Raw genomic sequence first — 20,810 nt, 5'->3', positions numbered from 1 at the left:
TTATCAGGTAACAAAATTATAAATTTGTCTAAACATATTATTACTTAAATTCCTCTGGGAAAATATTTTGATGGCCTAATGCACTTAGATGTTTAAGAAATATATTCTCTTCTACTTAATTATAATAATTTCTAAGGCACCCAGCTAAAGCACTATCCTAGATAAATAAATTATAATAAACAAGCATTAATCCAATCTGGGCATAATGCCCAGACCCATAAAAGTGAAAATGGGCAATGAGTTCCAAAAATAAAAAAAAAAGTGGAAAGTGGGATAAAGCAAGGTAATCTCATATGAAATAGCTACTGGTATACAAACAAAAATTTTCCATTTTAGTAATAATTGGGAAGCATTTCTGTGTATGGTGACCTGACCAGACAGTCAGTTTAAAACTGAATTTTCTCTTTTTCTCAGTTTATAGACAATTTAAAAGATTGAAAGCTGAAGTTTTAAACTAATATATGTCTATGAAATTTAAGTGTCATTTATAATTATGTTTTATACTGATATTTTAAAATATGGAAACCTAAGCCTTTTTCAGCAAGCTACATCTCCACTGTTAGCAATCAGTAACAAAGAATATATGGAAGAAATTTAATTTCCCTCCAGAATCTGAAGGTATCAAGACAATCTTTAGGTTGCTTTTATTTCCTCGTGCAGTTTGTATGATAGTAGCCTTAGTATCAGCTAAAGATCTTCTAGAAACCACTTGAGAACAAAGGTTAATCTGAAATGTAATATAGAGGGGGAAATTGCAAGAAAGAAGCACAGAGCTACTATTATTCATTCTACACAGAGTGCAATAGGTTCATATCAAAAAAACAATGATTTTAACCTTAGTTATATTGCTAAAACAGTGAAAAATCTGATATAACCTACCAATGAAGTATTTTTATGAAACAATATAATCCAACATGCTGCTTGTTTCACAGAACACAAAAGAGATAGAAGAAAATATGACAGGAAGGGGGTACAAGAAGTGAGAATTGTTGATCCCAAAGCAAACAAAAAATTGCAAAGGGGTTGCTTAAAAGGGAAAAGAAGCAAAGCAATGTAAAAGCATCAGAGTAGAAGAGGAGAAAGCTCAGAGGGAAAGCATGCAGAAAAAACAGAGAGAGTTCAGTTACCCTTAATAACGCCACTGACAGCAAGTGAAAAAAAATGTGATTTTTGATTCTATCATTTTTAGAGAAAAATTGTTTTAAAAGGTGTGATATAAAAATTTATTCAAAGATATTTGAAGAAGTAGCAAGATTTTCCCAGATGAGGGACATTACCACATGGCAATGCAGAGTGACATTAGGTCTGTGAATAATGGAAATGTGAGAAGGCTTGCAGCCCATGTCTATGCTGTGAATAACTTTCTAATTACAATATTGCATTATTCTCATTAATATGCAATATCTTATATTCGATTACCTTCACTTTTATTACGTTCCTTCTTACGCAAACCAGGCAGCATAATTCTTTAAGCTTCAGCAATAAACAAATATAAAACCCTAAGATCAAGAATAAGAGCTAGAAAATCAAATTGTGAATTGCTCAGACATAACACAGCTTTAACACAAAATCAACATCTCTTATTGGTGGAAGAGAAATATACCAGATTTCAATGAATTTTCCAGGCTTCATTAACTTCACAACTGCATGGGTTTTCTTCTCTTTTTGCCCATAACAACAATTTTATAACATGCAAAATTGAAAATAACCTTTCCAAAATGCCTGCAATCATTAGGAAAATGTATATTATGCTCACAAACTAAGATAAAATGAGCACTCTGTGAGATGGTGAGTGAGAGAAATACACTGATGAGTTCATTCACATGATGAAGATATTAAACAAAGTTTATTTTGCTATAATTTAATAAAACTAATGATAGTTCATAAAGCAATTGTGTGAACTGTTTAAAATTTTTAAGTAGATAACTTTGAATTTATATTTTTCAAAAGATACCAGATTAAACATGTGGTGTTTGAATGAGAATTGCCCTCATAGGCTCTCTTATTTGGATATTTTCTGAGTGGTGGCACTGATTGGGAAAGCTAGGACCTGAAATCTTGCTTTAGAAAATTTATCATTTTGAGTGTGGTTTAAGATTAAATACTCATGCTATTTCCAGTGACTTCTTTCCTCTCAATGTTTGTGGCTTGAAGGTTTCAATTGTACCTTCTATTCCTGTCATTTTGTGTTCTTGCTAACACGCTTAATGAATTCATGCCCCTGAAACTATGAGTTCACCAAAAACCTTTCTTCCATAAGAATCCCTGACGGTGGTGTTTTATCACAACAGGAGAAGAGTAAGCATGTTAATACCATCCATATTTACAATATTGCAAAATAATGAATACATATTTAATGAAATAGTGGTTAATTTCTCATAAATATAGTTTGGGTATTATGTTTTCATTGGAATAGAAAAAAATATTGCTCAACTCTAAAACATTTTTCTTACAGTATTTGTTCTTCTTTGCAAGATGTTAAAATAAAGGCATGATTATTTTATTATTTGATATGATCACTACTTGAATACAAAATATAATCAAAATGTTTTCCAGAAAACAAATAAATCAAGCATTTTTCCCAAAAGGAGAGAAAATATAATGGACTAGCTATAAACATTTTTACTAAATCTTACATCTTGGATTCAAATAACAGCATAGCAATTTATTAGCAATGAAAATGTAAATAAGCTCCCACAAAGCCAGTATGTGCAGTAGGATCAAAACCTAGTGCCATTGTTCTTGACTTCTCAGAAGTCCTTATTGTTCGCTATGTTCAGCGAATCCGGTTTTATCCCATGCTTTTTCAGACCCCGTCCAGCTGGCCTTGGTGAGTTCCCGATAGATCATCCCCATTGTCTCAGTATGTGGGTGCACCCCTCGCGGTCCTGAGTTCCTTACTTGTGCTCTCTCTCCTTCTGCTCCTGATTTGGACCTTGGGATTTCAGTCCGGTGCTCCAATGTGGGTCTCTGTCTCTGTCTCCTTTCATCGTCTGATGAAGGTTAATATCCAGGAGGATGACTATATGTTTTTCTTTGGGTTCACCTTCTTATTTAGCTTCTCTAGGATCACGAATTATAGGCTCAATGTCCTTTATTTATGGCTAGAAACCAATGCTCACCTTACTAGACCTGGAAGGAGGTGGGAGGTCCTTGAACTTCCCACAGGGCAGGGATCCTTGACTGCTCTTCGGACTGATGAGGGAGGGGGACTTGATTGGGGGAAGGGGGGAAATTGGAGGGGGTGGCTGGGAGGAGGAAGAAATCTTTAATTCATTCATTCATTCATTCATTCATTCATTTAAGAATTGTAAATAAGCTATATAATCACATTGTCAGTACTATATTGATTGTTAATTTGCTAGAACTTAGATAACTTAAGAAGTAATGATCTGGGCAGGACTAGGAGGGATTTTGGGGTTAATTGAGGTGAGAACATTCTCCTCAACTTTTGTTGGAACTATTCTATAAGTTAAAGCCTTGAACTGAACAAATACAAAAGGTCAGCAGGAAATTATCGGTCAATGTGCTTTTTTCCTGATGCACCTTCCAAAAAACAATTCACAATAACATCCTTGCCATGCTCCTATATTCCTTTGAGGTGAAAGCTGAATTAAACCAATCATACTTAAGTCACTTGTTAAGAATTTTCTTATAAACATGGCAAAATAGTAGTACATGTGCAAAAGCTCTTTTTTAAATCTGAAAAACAATAATAGCATTATCATGTGCCTTACAAATTGTGCTCTATAGCTGTTAGCATAGTGATAACATAGCTTACACATGTTCTCAACTGATATTAACCAATTTCTTAAATTCTATTAACTAATAGTTTTGATTCTCTTCTATGAGGACAATTTTTGAAACAATTATGAAAATATAAACTTTTAAGTCTGGAAAACAGTTTTGGCAAATCATTTGTCTTAGGTATCTCTGAATTAGGTATATTTGAGTTAATTATTTGCCAGTAATTCCAATTGTGGCCACATCTTCAAGAGTCAAGTATTCATGATTTTTTATCTTCCAATGTTATATTGAACTGATTCCATGACTTTCTTCGTACTTCTGTATTGTGAATTTAGAGATAATTTTCAATTATTTACACTGTTTAAAAATACAAATAAATAAGAATCGTTTACCCATTCGCAGAAACAATATTCCCAAATTACAAATACAACAATGTTCTCTTAAGCCAAAAAAAATCACTAATTACAACTACAAAAAATTATCCATGTTGTGATGTGGTTTTTAGCTTTGCTAGTTTGACCCAAATTAGAGTTATTCTGTTAGAGAATATTCCAACTGAGAAAAATGTCACCGTAAGATTGAATTATAGGCAAGTATGTGGGGCATTTTCTTAATATTTATTGAAATTTGAGCTCCTAGACTATTGTGTGGAGTTCCACCCTGGGTAGATAATCCTGAAATCTATAAAAAAGTAAGGATCATGCCCAAGGGCCAAGTCAGTGAGCAACATTCCTCCACGGCTTCTGCTTCAGTTACTGTTTTTTATTTTCCTGCATTGAGTTCCTGATCTGACTTCCCTCAGTGTTGGTGTCTCACTAGAGAGCTATTATCTGAAAGGAACCCTTTTCTCTCCACATTAATTTGAGCATGGTATATTATTAGAATAATATAAGCCCTAAGTAATAAACATGTGTAGTTTCATCAGTGTTCCAAAGTCGGCTTTTATAAAGAAGAAAGGAAATTCTGAGTATAAATAGTTTATGTTCCTGTCAAGTCAATTATGTTAAAACCAGCTGCAAATATGAGGGAAAACCAAGCACCTACATTAAACTTGAATGACTGTAAAAATCTGTGATTATGCTACCTTTTATGGGCTTACACAGTAAAGGTTTCTATCACTGATGTGGCAAATTGCCACAGATTTAGTGTCTTCATTATATCTGTTTATTATAATACAGAGATTAAAATCAGACACGTATGTGCATGAGCAAAACCGAGACGTCATTGTAATTCTATTAATTCCATATTCTCTAGGGAAAATCTCTTTCACTCTTCTTTGAGAAGGTTCCTGTATATTAGGGATTGTGCATTGGCACAATTTCTTCTTCCATACTTCTGTGACCTGTTTCCTGATAAAATTCTTATTCTAAGCAACTCTCTTTAGTCATTCTTTAATTTTTAGAATTTATGTGTAGCCTTCAAACCAATAAACCATTATCAAATAGAAAAATCCCTTCTTATAATAATAATATCAATAGTCTTCCTTCCTATTAAAGTCATAATTTTTTTTTATTTTGTGTATTAAGGTTTTGATTATTTGGAAGGAAATTTTTGTGGCCAATTAGCTAATTTAATTTCTCCTTTAGTATTTCAATTACTATATTTTCCTCATGTATATACTTACTTTCTCCCCTTAAAACAAATAGTGTCTTACATTTTTAAAAATACTTATATTTTTTATAAATTTATTTTTAATGTATTTCAATAAAGTTAAAAGCACATTCAATTTTAATTAAAATTTGAATTCACTTCATTGTGAAATATTGAATTAAATTTAATATTATTTCTTAAATGCTTACTGTTTTACTGTGACAATTTTTTTCAATTAGAAGATATCTGAATATCTTACTTATACACATTCAATGTAAAGGAGTGATATTTCATTTTACTGCAATTTTCTTGAGTCATATATCACAATTACTTAAATGGTCTACATTCTTTCTTGTTCAGCAAATTATATTAAAAAATAAAAAGAAGTCATTGTCCTGCCTTTGGATTATAATAACTGCCATGCCAAAGGGAGACTATGTGAATATATTTAAATTTTTAAATGAATGTCATTTCAGTTACTATGTTTAGTTTAGTGCTTCTTTTCTTCAGTTAGGAAAAAAGAGCATATTTTGTGAAAAATTCGTTATTTTAATACCATTTTAGATAATATTTTATAAAATGTAATAAAAATATAAGACTACAATAAAGGGGATTTTACAGAATACAGACATAATTTTAGTCCTAAGATATGTGTGTTATAGGCATCAGTGAAGCAGCACAACAATAATAAACAATGGTACAAGAAATAAACTATACTCTTGAATGAACCATTTCAAAGTGTTCAGAGCTTTTATTTTGGTATATCAATTTTTAAACTTTTTATGTGCTATAATTTCTTTGTTCAAGAACAGCACTAATTATAATAAATTGCTCCAAGTTTCAGAAATCATTCAGTGCATCATTTATATATAACATATATCATTCATATATACACATATATTATATACTTAAATATAACATATGTATATGTGAATACACAAACAAACATATATATATATACACACACACACATATGCCTTGACTCTGGTAAATGCTCAAGTTTGAGGGATGTAGGTCTTTTTATTTGTATACTGGGGCTATTAATGCATTCAAACTTGAATTTCACTGAGGAAAACTTATGTAGAAAGCACTTGTGAAATAATTCAGAGTAGTTGAGATGATAGAAGAATGGTTACCTCGGGAGACAGTACAGTGAGTGCAAATAGCAAATATTTGACAGGTGCCTAAGAATTTTAGAGTACACGGGCTGAGAACAAGTGCCCTTTGTAAACTGAATGTTTGATAGAGCAATGATTTCCTTGGTTTTCCCCTTTTAAATATTTTTATTCACAGACAGAAAGTCACTGAAAGACTCCTTTAAGTTAGACTAACCAAACACCATCTTCTCAATTGTTCAGACGTAGAACTAATTTGAAATTATAATATTATCTCAAGTAATAAGACCAAACTTATTTGAAAGAGATTCTCATAATTTTAGTTCTCAAAACAATTGGGTGTCATTCTCAAAGTTTCTGGTACTCAGTTGGGGCTTCTCAACATACTATTCCATAATTGACAGTTGGATTGAGAGCCTCATATTTTTGTCTTATGTTTTTCTTTATCATGAGTGTGTATTTCGGAGCAGCACAGCTGAGCTGGAATGAATGGCTCAGCTGCTGGGTGTCAATCTGTGTCCTGACAGGTACTGGCTCATCACAGAGGTGTGAGCTTATGTCTGCTCCCTGTGTAGCCACTGAGAGGTCAGGCCAATGGAACAGCAGTACGGCTTGGAAAGCTCTTCTCACAAAGGTGGCATAGGCATAGGAGCAGAAGACGCATGCAAGGTCTTTCAAGGCTAATACTCCCATGGCGTATAGTTTGACAAGACTATGTCAAAGAGCTGTAATCTCACTGCAGAAGTTGGATAACTACATCTGTTCTTTACTATGGAGACCTGTAACATAACAGATTCATATATATGAAAATGTTTTCATATTACTAAACTGTATACTGCATAGTTTAGTAGTATTTCTTAATTAAAAATCTGAATATCCAGGTAACAAAATACTTATTTTGTTTTACATTATATTTACATACTAATTTGGCATTAGTGTTGTCAAAATACTTATTTTGTTTTACATTATATTTACATACTAATTTGGCATTAGTGTTGTCAAAATACTTACTTTGTTTTACATTATATTTACATACTAATTTGGCATTAGTGTTGTAATACTGATATACTATGATGTCTAAATGTCTAATTTATTTTATGCCTCAGTATATTTTCCATGAGTAATGTATATATGTATGAACACATTTATCAAGCTTTTTTCTCCCCTCATATATTATATTTGAACCACAGATTGCTTTCCCTACACTCCTCCCAGTCCCACACTCAACCCAGATCCACTCCACCCCTATTTCCCTTCAGAAAAATTCATGCCTGCCAGGGCTACTAACTGACCAAGGCATAACAAACTGCAATAAGACTAGACACAAACCAACATATCAAGGGATGAGGCAACCCAGTAGAAGGAAAACAGTCCCAAGAGGAGACAGAGTCAGAGACAAATCCCACTGCTACTGTTAAGAGTCCCCAAAACCAAAATCATAATATATAACCTTGCTCCTCAGATTCTTATAGGCACCCTGTCTGTCAATCTGTTCTCTATGACCCTCTATAAAACCTTCTTAGCTGATCAACTCATTTGTCCATATGTATTTTTATGTTCAAACTATTTGTTTGTTTTATAACAATTTCAATGGGCAATTATTTCAGTAATATATAAAGGATTTGAAAAGAAGGTGTTGGAGGGAGCAGGCTGCTTGTTTGTCCTTGTCACCCGGCTAGCTTACACCCAAGATAATTACACAGAATCTGTATTCATTAAATCACTGCTTGACTTGTTAGGTCTAACTTCTTAATGGCTAACACATATTAATTTCACCCATTTTTATTAATCTGTGTATCGCTACATAGCAGTGGCTTACTGGGTAAAATTCCTAGCATCTGTCTTCAACAGATCCATGGTGTCTCTCTGCCTCTGCCTCTTTTCTCCCAGCATGCCATTTAGTTTTCCCCACCTACCTAAGTTCTGCCCTATCAAAAGGTCCAAAGCAGTTTCTTTATTAAGCGATGAAAGCAACACAAAGACAGAAGGAACTCATACACCAAGAAGGAAACATTTTAAATATATTCACATGAAACCAAGTTCACGGGCTTCTGGGACAACACCAAATGTACATTTATCTTAACCCTTGACATTTTCTCAGTCAACTTTTCTCAGTTTCTATAGATAGAAAAGGATTAGTAGTCTTGTGAGAGTATTTTTGAATATAAGCTATTTTGGGTAATAAATGTGGTCTTCTGAGGGTAGATGTCTGTATATGAATTTGAAAAACATGTCAAAATGTATATTACAAAGATTAAGGGTGGTTATTTGGAAATTTTTTTAACATTATAGGGAAATAATTTATTTGGAAATTTTTTTCAAATAAATAAGTTTACCAAGATTTTAGATTACCCATGATTAGTGAAACTAAGTACATTAAAATCACATGATACAAGATCAGAGAAACTGTGCTAAATAACTGAAAAGCTGTACTTTGAACAGATTGAGGAAAATTGAGAACAAAGAGAATAATTAAAATATTTATTACTATAAATAGAAAACTTTAACTCCTTTTAATTTATAATCTTAGATCCCAAACTTAACGGATGTTCTAGAGTTGAATAAGCAAGTGAGTTTTTATGAGGTAGTAGTGGTGGTCAAGTTTTTCACTGTCAGAGAAGAAATTTATAAATAAAGAAAAGAAGAGAATGAGAGAAGCCAAGTGGAAATTGCAAATACAACCAAATACATAAATAAATTAGATGTGAAAATAGGTATATTTATCTGTGCATGTAAAAGAGTTACAATTAATTCATTTTCAACACTTTATGTAAGGACAATTCTACAGACAGTGAAAAATTTATCATGGGATACCACTAACACTCAAATGTTAACGGTTAACACCATTCGTGAATATGAAGAAGGCTGGTTCCTCTGTGTAAGAGCTATGACTATGTGGCTGAATTTAGACTTTTAAATTGCAATATTAACAATCAAGGATGAAAAAAGAAAGAGTGCAAGGTTGAAGAAACACAAGGAAAAGCCAATACATTAAAAGAAAATATCTTATTCTGACTCAACTAGAGTCACATTTAGGGTAACTTGGTTAGGGAAAATATTAATAGTTTGTGAATACAGTCCACTGACCAGAACTAATATCCATGAGTTGACGCTAATATAGTATACTTTTTTGAAAGTATTCATTCTCATTCTTTAAGCTGTATAAAGAGGTCTGACTGCTTTGAATATGTTTTCTTTATGGCTGTGCTTTGGAATAAATATACAGCACTAAAGATATCAATGCTATTCAAAAGAGTACATTTTACCCTAGATTAATAAATTTGTAAAATCAAGCATAAGATTTATACATAATCATTGGATTTGGATAATCTCCATAACTTTCAGAAGTTTTATTGACTTGAATACACCTTTATAGTAATATGTTTCAAACTCCAAACCAACTTATGAAGTAAGACTTTATGAAACCTCCACTAACTTTCCCTCTTATTTCTTCACTATTATTAAGCAAATATCCCACTTCTGCAACCAGGGTAGTTATGAATTTCATAGGGATTTGGAAAAGAGGGTAATGGTAGAAAAAGATACAAGACTCTGGATCCACATAAAAAATTAACTTTTTAAAAAAAATCCTACTTATTTTTATAAATTGCATCACTAGAAACTAAAGATAGCATTGCCACCTGAGCCTGAGCACTCTCTTAGACCACTTTGACTGAGATTTTTGTCGGCACTTTCCTGCCCCTATGGCCTCCTATTGTACCGAAGGCATTCCTACTAGACTTTATCTCATGCCTGAAGTTTTTCCCGGACATAGGACCACATGCCAGGGTTTGTCCTTAAGAAATGACCTCAGACAGTCTGTTTCCCCACAATTGCACAGTGATTGCTACATACATCTACTTGTACTGGCATCATAAAAATCATGAGTTTCCACTCTATGTTAATTTATAATCAAAGGAAAACCTATTGTAAATGGATTACTTCAGATTTCAGAAGAGTTGATTTTCAATGAGATTCATAAGAAGATGTGTAAAAAATTATCTGAATATCCACCATTTAGGATTTAAGAATCAATGCAACTAACATACTTTCTGAGTCATGTCTTAAATATGCAAAGGAAAAATTACAATATTTTCAATTTTATTATGTTTTTCAGAGGAGAGATATATTATTATAACAGAAAAATCAGAAATGTGGGTTGTATTTTATTTATTAAAGAAAACTGAAGGCTAAATAGAAGAGTTCATGTGACAAAATTCTTTGATTGTGAATGTATTTGCTAGAAAGCAAATGCAGATTGACTCAGATGAAAACATCTTACCTGTAAGAATACATTCCACAAAATATATTTGGTCTTTTCTTGAGATAGGTGCAGAAACTGCCTTGCAAAAATATCTTCAACCCAATGAATTCCTGTGTATGTGCATGGTGATAGAAACATTGAAGTTATGCTTATGAGATGAAAAGGGATAAATAAACAGATTGGGTTCTGTTTAATATGACATGACATCATTAAAGTGAAGAACCTTTCCTGATGATAAATGGTTAAAAGTATCAACAAACTAATGTTGAGTCTGGAGGGACAGCACATGGAAATAGAATGCCTGTTCATCAGTTGTGAGAACTGGCCAGAGAACCAGATGATTCAGATTTAGCTCCCTCAACCCACATAAAAGATAATATCTGCCTCTAACTTCATTTACAAAGCATCTGAAACTCTATATTGGCCTTCATGGCACTTGAAGGCCATAGAATACACACAAATGCCTCAGAACATACATATAATTATAAAGTATAAAAAAGTATAATATAGAATAACAACATGAGTAGGAACTTTAAAAGGATGGAATATAAGGGGTGGTTAGAAAGTAATATCATAAGAGACATACTGTGAAAGAGGAAACAGGGAAGACAGAGGTAAGGAAAAGATTTCAGAGGAAGAGAGGTAAGTTTAGATAAATAGCAATAATGATGTTTGAAAAGGCCATAGAGAATTATATCATTAATTTTTAGGCCCTGTAGGCTTTCAGCAAGACTGGTTATTCAATGATTTCAGGATCTTAGAGAAATCACTCACCTTATTAATTAGGATGCGAGGACAAAATATTGCTGTGTCCCTAGATTGAAACAAGAAGTATAATGATTATTTATGAATGATCTCAAGTAAGGATCAGAGGATTTGAAAGTTCTAGGTTCATAATTGGAAGCTGATCTTCCTATAAAAGCAGAGAGGCACACAACATTATCAGAAAAATATTTTTTAAATTGAAGATGATTTTTTATTCACATCCAATTTTCTGAAGTATGACTCCCACTACACACAAATTGGTACTTTAGAAAAATAAAATAAACATTAATTCATCAAATAGATAATGCCTTCGATTTTTCATGATTTGGTGAGGCAAGTGTATTTAGTCAAATTTCCTCTTTTAACCTCATAATAATTTCTTAAAAATAATGTAGTAGAGCATACTCCTACTGTGGAAATTACCAAATTCAGAACACAAATCACAAACAGTAATCATTTTTCTTAGTTATATTTTCTTAAATTCTTTTGAGAGTCTGTGTAATAAATAAGTAGCAATTATGTTAAGAATACTTCACAAAAATTTATAAAATTGATTTCAGAACACAGCATTTTCAATAAGACTGTATGATATAGAGCACACACTTATATACTGAGTATTGGTGGTATCTTTTTTAATTTATTTTCAAATGCCTAAATATGTTTCAGAAAATCTTTAAATGTTGTTTAAAATATTATATATTCTTTTAAATGTATTCTTTTAGGAGAACATAACACTTTTCAACAGTAGAATATTCTCTTCTTGTTTTTTTCTTTCTCACCTTTTCAGTTATTGAGGCAACATTTGAATTGAACACTCTACCATCATAAAATAAAAGATACTGGGTGACTTGACCAGCAGAGGACCATTATCAGATGAACATGTTATCAGATCAAATGCTGTACTTTACGTGATACTTTCTTTCTTTGTCATTCCATGTCCTGTTCTGTTTAAATTCATATACAGAGGTTTAATGTCCTCTTTTCTTGTGGTTATTCCAGTACTATTATATGACAGCCCCTTCAAAATATTATTTAACCTTAAATACATTCTTAAAGCCGCTGCATTATTTTAAGTATATTTCATATAGAAATATACTCAAGGTTGTTACTTTTTAAAATACAAGTTTTTATACAAATCAAATTTCATGGTTTCAAGTACATTCTGCCAACAACTCTGCTTTGATGAAAACTTTAATATGGACATCAGCAGAATGCCTGGAGCATATGCCAAATAGACCATATGGTGATATGAATACCAAGAGAACATAGATAGTCCAGATACTTTATTTATTCAACATTTCATTCTTAAAGGAGCTATATCACTTCTAGAAGACTCAACTAACTGTTCAAGATTATTATCAATAATTTATGAGATCACACGTACATAGACTAAAAGTTTCCATAGCTTTATGATTACCATATTGAATGCCAAACTTCTACATCATGGAATTTTGGTACACTACAATAATATCTAGAAAATAGGATCACTATTCCCGCTTATCAAATGTATTCACATTTGGGTTAATCAAATTGCTTCAACACATGACCTTTCAGAAACTTCACAATTCAGTTTCCAGCAAAGAAACTTTTATTTTATTCTATTTTAAATTATTAATTCTAAGCCAGTCAGTGGAAAGGCAAGCCTTTAATCTCAGCACTATGGAGACAAAGGCAGACAAATCTCTGTGAGTTCAAACCCAGTATGGTCTAGAGTCAGGTCCAGCATAAGCTCCAAACCTACACAGAGAATCCTGTCTCAAAGAACAAAACAAAACAAAAATTGTAAGTTTTAATGGATGAAATAAATTTGGTTGGTAACACAAGCATTTATGGCATGGAACCTAACTTCAAATTGTTTCTTTTTTAATTGCACGATATTTTTATTGATTATTTTGGAGTTTCACTTTGTGAAGCCTGATCACACTCATTTCCCAGTTCTCCTATGTCTGCCCACAACCCTTGTGACATCTGTCCATATTTTTCTCTTAATTTTTAGATCAAAGTTAAAATTATGATGATTTTGACTATTAAATGGAAATAAATGTCAAAATCTGTCCATTTTAATTAGTAGTATTTTATCACTCATAACAGTTTTCTTGAATTTAGTCTTAATATTATATGCAAATTAATGTTACCAATATTTATTTCACAATGAATTAATTGTCTCATAATTTATCAGAATACTATATGAATACTGTTTCTGGATGGAGTTTTGGCTTATATTTTAAGAGATCTCTTGAAAAAATTGTGACAGGTTATATAATTCTTTGTTTTCTCTTTTTTATTGTTTTTATTGAGCTATATATTTTTCTCCACTCCCCTCACTCCCTCTCCTTTCCTTTTCTACCCATTCTTATGACCCCCACATTCTCAATTTACTCAGGAGTGTTATCCTATTTATTGTTTATTCTGTTAAATTATCAATATACAGAGAACAATTTTTTGGTTTCATGAAATTTGTATGATTCATTAATTATTAGTTTTTACTTGACTTACATTTCACTCTTGACCCTTTTCAGTTGCTATAATATAATTAATATATATTGAAATACAGAAGACTTGGATTAAATGATTAGTCTGGCATATGCCATTTATGTGAATCTAAGCAATTTTTTATCATTCCAAGATTGCTTTTGATGCTTAACAAAAGCTGTAGCTGTGAAGCAATGCCTTGTACTGGGGCAAAAGAGTGGAAGAATTGATGTGTAGTTATTTCCTACAGAAATACATAATGGCATTTAAAATTAAAGACTGCATGACTTTCTATCTTAATTCTCAGTTTAAACAATTTGTTCTTTATTATTAAAAGTGATATTATATTTTTATACATTCCATGACATGTATGGATTGCCAAGGTTCTCTGTCTTTCATTACCACAATGCATGTGGTGGAAAACAAAGCAAAACAACAACAACAAAATCATTGAGGTTCCCCAATGTACAAGTGTTCTCTAGTCTCAAGGAACTGAGAAGGAACTCAAGCTGAACTAAGGAAGTTCAGCTGTAGCAAGGGATTGTCTATCCTTTGGCATCTAGCCAGTATTCAACATTTGCTTTTATGTATTTATGCACGAACTTTCTTTTTTCAAAGCCATACTAAAGGGAAATACATGTACGAAACTGTACCTTTAGATATTTCAAACTTTTGTCCACTCTAATCCCACCTTTACACAGATAATTTTTTACACTTGCAAACAATAATTCTAACTAAAATGTAGTATGAATATTTATAGATTCTTTCCTAGCTCAATTGTCTCAGACAGGCTTTATCCAGAAACAGATTGAAACAGATGCCAATCCACAGCAAACACTGCGCTGAAACTGGAGAATCCAGCAGATGAGAGGGAGGGAGGACTGTAGGAGCCAGTGGGGTTAAGGGCACCACAGGAACCAATAAAACTGGGCCAAAAAAGGCTTTCAGAGACCATATGATGACTAGGGAACTTTCCTGTGACTGATCTAGCTCTCTGTATATTTGTTAGGGCTGTATAATTACCAGTTTAAAGAAACAACGTTAATATAACAACATTTTAAATTATAAATTTATTCATTTTCAATCAAATTTAATTATTAAGGTTTATCTATTAATATAGTCATTTTATTTATATCACTTTAGTTACCTAATTGCATATTATTAATTAAAATAGTATTTGTATATCATAGAAATATTTATTTTCCAATGTTAGCAATTAATTATTGTGTTATATAAAGATATTAAAGTAATCAAATAATTCTACTATTCAACAAAAAGATTTTACCAGTAACCAAGCTATCCAGTTTAAGAATGCAGATTATGTTACACTTCAAACAGAAATTCTGAATACTATAGGCCATCTCCCTTATGAAGACATTTGTATAGCTATGTAGTCAAAATTCAAGTAATGAGAGCCTTGACCTGCATTTGGCAATTATTCAAAGCTGTGAGTCAGACTATGAATATATTATGTATCTTTATTATTATTACATTAATCTGCAATAGTTGCACATGTACAAAAGCTCTGACTGGCTACACTGTATGGGTAGAACATCTGGTTGCCTGGGGCATCTATGTATTAGAGGAGTGAAGTATTCTGAGACTGTTTATTATGTGAATGATTACCTGCTATAAGGAGGAGATATTTTCATATAGCCCTAGGCAATGAACACCCTTAAGATGGCATTCGTCCTGTTGTTTCAGCAAGAGACACAAGGAACAGAATGTATAAATTAACATCTTAACTTGACAGCTATGAGTAGCTTGTATATTAACCATTGATATTCCTAAGAATAATAAACAGTCCTGAGTACTATATTTTATATATATTCAAGCATTGCAAGATTAATCAATGATACTATGGGAGTTGCATTTCAAAATAAAAGATTTCTAATATCCCTTTATACAGAGTGATAATCCTTAATAAATTGAATCACAGTGAAATTTCATTAAAATTTTGTTCCAGTAGGCTACAAAATACTCATATAATTATGAACTTAAAATATATTTATAATGGCTACTACATAGGTAGTATATTTCAAATTTATCTTTTTAGAGAGTCAAGAACTAGAACACCTCATATTCACAATAGGAATGTGTGGAATTCCTTTTTGCATTAATAATTTGCTGCAATGGTGAGTGAGAAATGATTAGTGTCAAACAATGCTTCAAATGGAGCAAAACATCTGCAGGCAAATGTACTGATTACTTCTTGGAAACTTAAAATCCTCTCTTGAACAAGAACAAAGTGATAGACAGAATTAATCCTGGAGAATAGCTTTCTATGAGAAGAGCCCAAGGTTTACAATGTGAAGTGCTATAAGGATGACATGTTCAAGGCATTATTGGCTCTACATGTACTTTGGGCTGAAAAAAATGCAATGTAATTAAAAAAAAAATTCTCATAAGTTATGTAATCACAAAAAAGGTTTACAAGTTCAATTAGAAAACTGTAATATGGTCCTTAAAATTTGAATTCACTTTTCAATTTTATATCAGTATAAAATTACATTAAATGATAATATGATTAAAACTGCACACAAATAAAAGAGATTATTATTGAAAATAAGATTTTTGCCACCTCTGAAAAAAAAGAGGATAAGTGTATCTAGAAGACACTCAAACTATTGATAGCCACGAACCCAGTTATTTTACTCTGTATGAATACATATTTTATTGAAAATAAGGTAAAATTTATCTATCAATTATAATTAATGAACATCAGGTGACAATAACTCAGAACATATTTCATAAAAATAGAATCAAGTAGAAAAATACTCAAGAAAGTATCTTTTAAATTTCTACAATGACACATGCTGCCCTGAGTCTACTTTATTTCTGATGAGTGCCATGATGGTGTTGATAGATGATCAATTCTGTCAGTCATTATAGTGGTGATCACTGGTGGATTTTATTGTCTTAGACTCAGTAACATCATGTTAAAAAAAATACTTTGGTCCAGATTGAATTCTTGACATGCAATCAAAGTTACAAGAACACAGAAGAGTAAAGAATGAATTGTCACCAAGAACAATTGCTACAGAGTGATCCATAGGATCAGGTCAAGGATTTGTGAAATGTTTACACAGGATGAAATGTCAGAGCTGTAATAGTAGTTAGGTGGAACGGAGAAACTTTTCTCCTAGTCAAAGTGTCATTTGTGTGTGAAGGAAAAAATCCAAATTCTGAAATTGTGTTTGCAATATCAGTTAAACAGCACTCTTGCAATCAAGGCAAAATTGTGAAATAATATGGCATAATAATTACAAATAATTTAGAACATATTCTCTGTATGTGAGACAAAAATAGGTAAGAGCTAATTAATTGAATGGCTAATGATCAACCTATAAAGAAATGGCATGTAATAAAACTGTACATCATAAAATAAATACTCAAAACTTTGACAAAATGTTAGGTAGTTTTACTACATAACAGAAATCTGAAAGTTCATAAAAAAGATCATTGTTCTGAAGTTTTCGCCTATGATTTCTGTTATAGATATTTAATAGTTTTTACTAAAATATTGTAAGTATTTGATAAGGAGAACTCTTATTTTCAAACCCCAGAGGAAAGTCCCATATAACATGCAGATTTATGGTTAATATTAGAAATATTTTGTTACATTATTTTATATTTATTTATTATTATATTGATTCATTATTATGAGTCTTAGAGTCAACCTTTAAAAGTGTGATCCAATTGGTTCTATAGGGATTTTATCAAATTCAAGATTAAGGACATAGTATTCTGAGATTCCTGTCAGTTCAGACACCTCACACAAATGATTTGACTTCTGGCTACAAATATGAGTTTCCCTGTGTGTTTCCTTAGATTCAGTAATTTGTAAGAAGTAAAGAATAAGATATTGTGGATGATGGAAGATTTTAATGTGAAGCATTCATTGTCCTAATAAAGGTATCAGCTTTCCGCAACACTATAGTGTGCCAAATATTGTTAAACAAGGAAATCCATATTAACTTGCTATCCATATTTTTATGATGCTAAAGCTGTATAAAATGATTGATCAAATTAATTATTCACATCATAGAAGCCCTAGATAGTCAGGGTTATAACCAATACAAGTTTGAAGTCCTCTTTTATTATGAATGTTTTTAGATTTTGTGCTTCTATCCTAAATCATATGTTAGGGGAAAGCCCTAAATTTCGTGTATTTAGCATTAACTATTAAGTCCCAAATCTAGGGTCCCATAAAGAACAATAAAGATATTCTTATCTCTTTTATAATTCCAAATGTTTCAAAAGATCTTCCATATCCTACCATAAAATGTCACCTGGGTTATTCATTACATAGTTTACATACAAGTTTTATTAATTAGAACAACACTGTGAGGATGGTATTATAAAATTAGATATGGACCCTCTGAGCGCCAACTTCACATTAGTAGTATTGGTAGATTTTAATTTACACACAATGATTTACTAGTATGGAGAAAATTCAGTGAATTAAAAGCAGCTTGGGTTTGCACAAATGTGACTGAGAATAGAGAACAGAAAAAATTAAAGAATAATGAAAATTGAAAGACCTGAACAACTATGAATAATAATATAAGGAAGTTTCCCCATTGTATACCTCCTACAAAGGCGAGGTAGACCAGGCTGGTCTCGAACTCACAGAGATCCACCTGCCTCTGCCTCCCAAGTGCTGGGATTAAAGGCGTGCGCCACCACCGCCCGGCCCAATAAGGTTATCTTATAGAAATATATTTGCATAAACCTGCCTATGTTGATTCCTTGAAAGTGTTTTTGGCACAGAGCATTAATAAAGTAAACACATTTAAATACTTCATAAATTGTTTGAATTTATTGTTCCAAATTTAGTATTTCCTTCGTAACTCACCTCAGGTAAACCACTACAGTAGAAACAAATTAAAAGTCCTTTATAAAATGATGCAACATGAACAGATACGATAGAAAAAACAAACTTGGGGATGAATGAGTTCTCAGTCACTATATCTACATTGAATGTGCCAAAGACTCTTTGTTACCTGATATGCTTTCCTTCACATAGTTGCAGAAGTAATTGTTTCTCAATCTCAAATACAAAAAAAATTTCCATCAGGGAGCATCAGTGGTTTTAATAATACAATAAGTGAAGGAAGAGCTAGTATAAAACAAGACATCCTGAGAATGTCAAAGTATTACTTCAAAGATCATTACTAATTATTACTAAATATTTTGCTAAGATTTAAATATTAAATATAATTATATTTAATATGTAATATAAGTATTATGTTTAATATAAGTATTAAATATTAAATATTTTGCTAATATTTAAATATTAAAGACAAAAGTGCTACTAAATCATAGAGACTAACAGCTTCCTTTTAATCAAATGATCATTCTTTTTTAAAAAAATGCAATTAGGATATTCTCTGTTATGAACATTTTTATTAAAATGAAACTTGAAACAAAAACTGTAAACTATGTGTCCAAAAACTGAATGAAGGAGTGATATAAACTCAGGAAAACTTATAAATTATAATGTTCTTTACAGAAATTATTCCAGATTGTTAAATGTCAGAGTTTGAAAATATAAAACAGGAAAATGTTCTAGATATAAAATTTTGAAGACAATAAAAAATTATAAATATACAAATTTAATAATAAAATTATAACTCTTTTCTAAGTTGTTATTAAGGGGAAAAGTGACACTGAGGTAAATGGTTGTAGAATTATAACCTTCTTTATTATTAAGAGTAATTTATTATTAATATTGCATAATTATTGAAAATGCTTTCAGGTATAAAAACACAGTGTTTATATGGAGAATAATGATAGTATTCATACAGGGTAGATGTGAATAGGTGATTGAAACAATAGTATATTTTGACACAGTTCAGAAAAACCAAGTGAGAAATAATTTAGTAAAACCTTAGGTTTGTAAATGTATATGCTAACAATTATTTTGATAGAGCATTACATGTGCTTTGATTTTTGTACAAAAATAACTTTCCTCATGCAAATATTCTGAGCCACTTAGCCTGCTTCTGGATCTTTAACAACCATTATATTATTTTATTTATATTGATTTTAAATTCATCACATTGTTCTACTGTGATTGAGGTAGATGCAAAGATACTGTATCTGTTTATTCAAATGTTCCGACATGTGAATTATGGGAGCCATTCATAGTCTAATCACAGCAGACTCTTTAAGTCATAGCATGTATCAAGTTTGTGCTAAGATATCTGGGCAGTGATTAGCCTATGCAGAGATGACCTCTCCCAATAGTTATGCGATCAGTCACTTATATGTACCTATTAATTTTCATTTGGATACCCTCCTCACTCTTTCAGTGCTTACATATATCCATCCAACTGTCCCAGTACTGAAAGATCTGAGTTCTTTTAAATTTTCAACAATGGTCATTTAAGTTTACTACCATGACCACAACACTCTTAAAAAAAAAAAAAAAATACAATGTGCATTGACAGTCAGAGCTGTACTTGCGCACTGACTCATTTCTCTTTGATCTCCTTACTACTGAAATCACAAATATATCTTTACTCAACCAAGATTTTGTATTTGCTGTTTGCAATTATTGCTATATAGAAAAGAAGGTATCTTTTTACATACTTGACTCCAACACATAAATTCATATAAAATATTTAGTAAATATTTTAATTTTTAGAAAAATTTCAGGTCACTGAATACTATATAAATCACCTCTTAAGAATAAGTATCTGTAAAATTGTTCTAAAATCAATTCATTTTCTTTTTTATTTCTGTATTTTAGTTTGTCTTTTCATTAAGATATTTACATTTTCTTTCAGTTTAGCTTATTTGTACTTATAATTTTTCATCTGAAAACACCTGTCTCTCCACTTCTCTTTGTT

This window comes from Chionomys nivalis, chromosome 3 (genome assembly GCF_950005125.1).
Source record: "Chionomys nivalis chromosome 3, mChiNiv1.1, whole genome shotgun sequence".
Taxonomy (NCBI): domain Eukaryota; kingdom Metazoa; phylum Chordata; class Mammalia; order Rodentia; family Cricetidae; genus Chionomys; species Chionomys nivalis.
The sequence above is the reverse complement of the archived record's forward strand: the minus strand, read 5'-3'. Positions refer to the sequence as shown.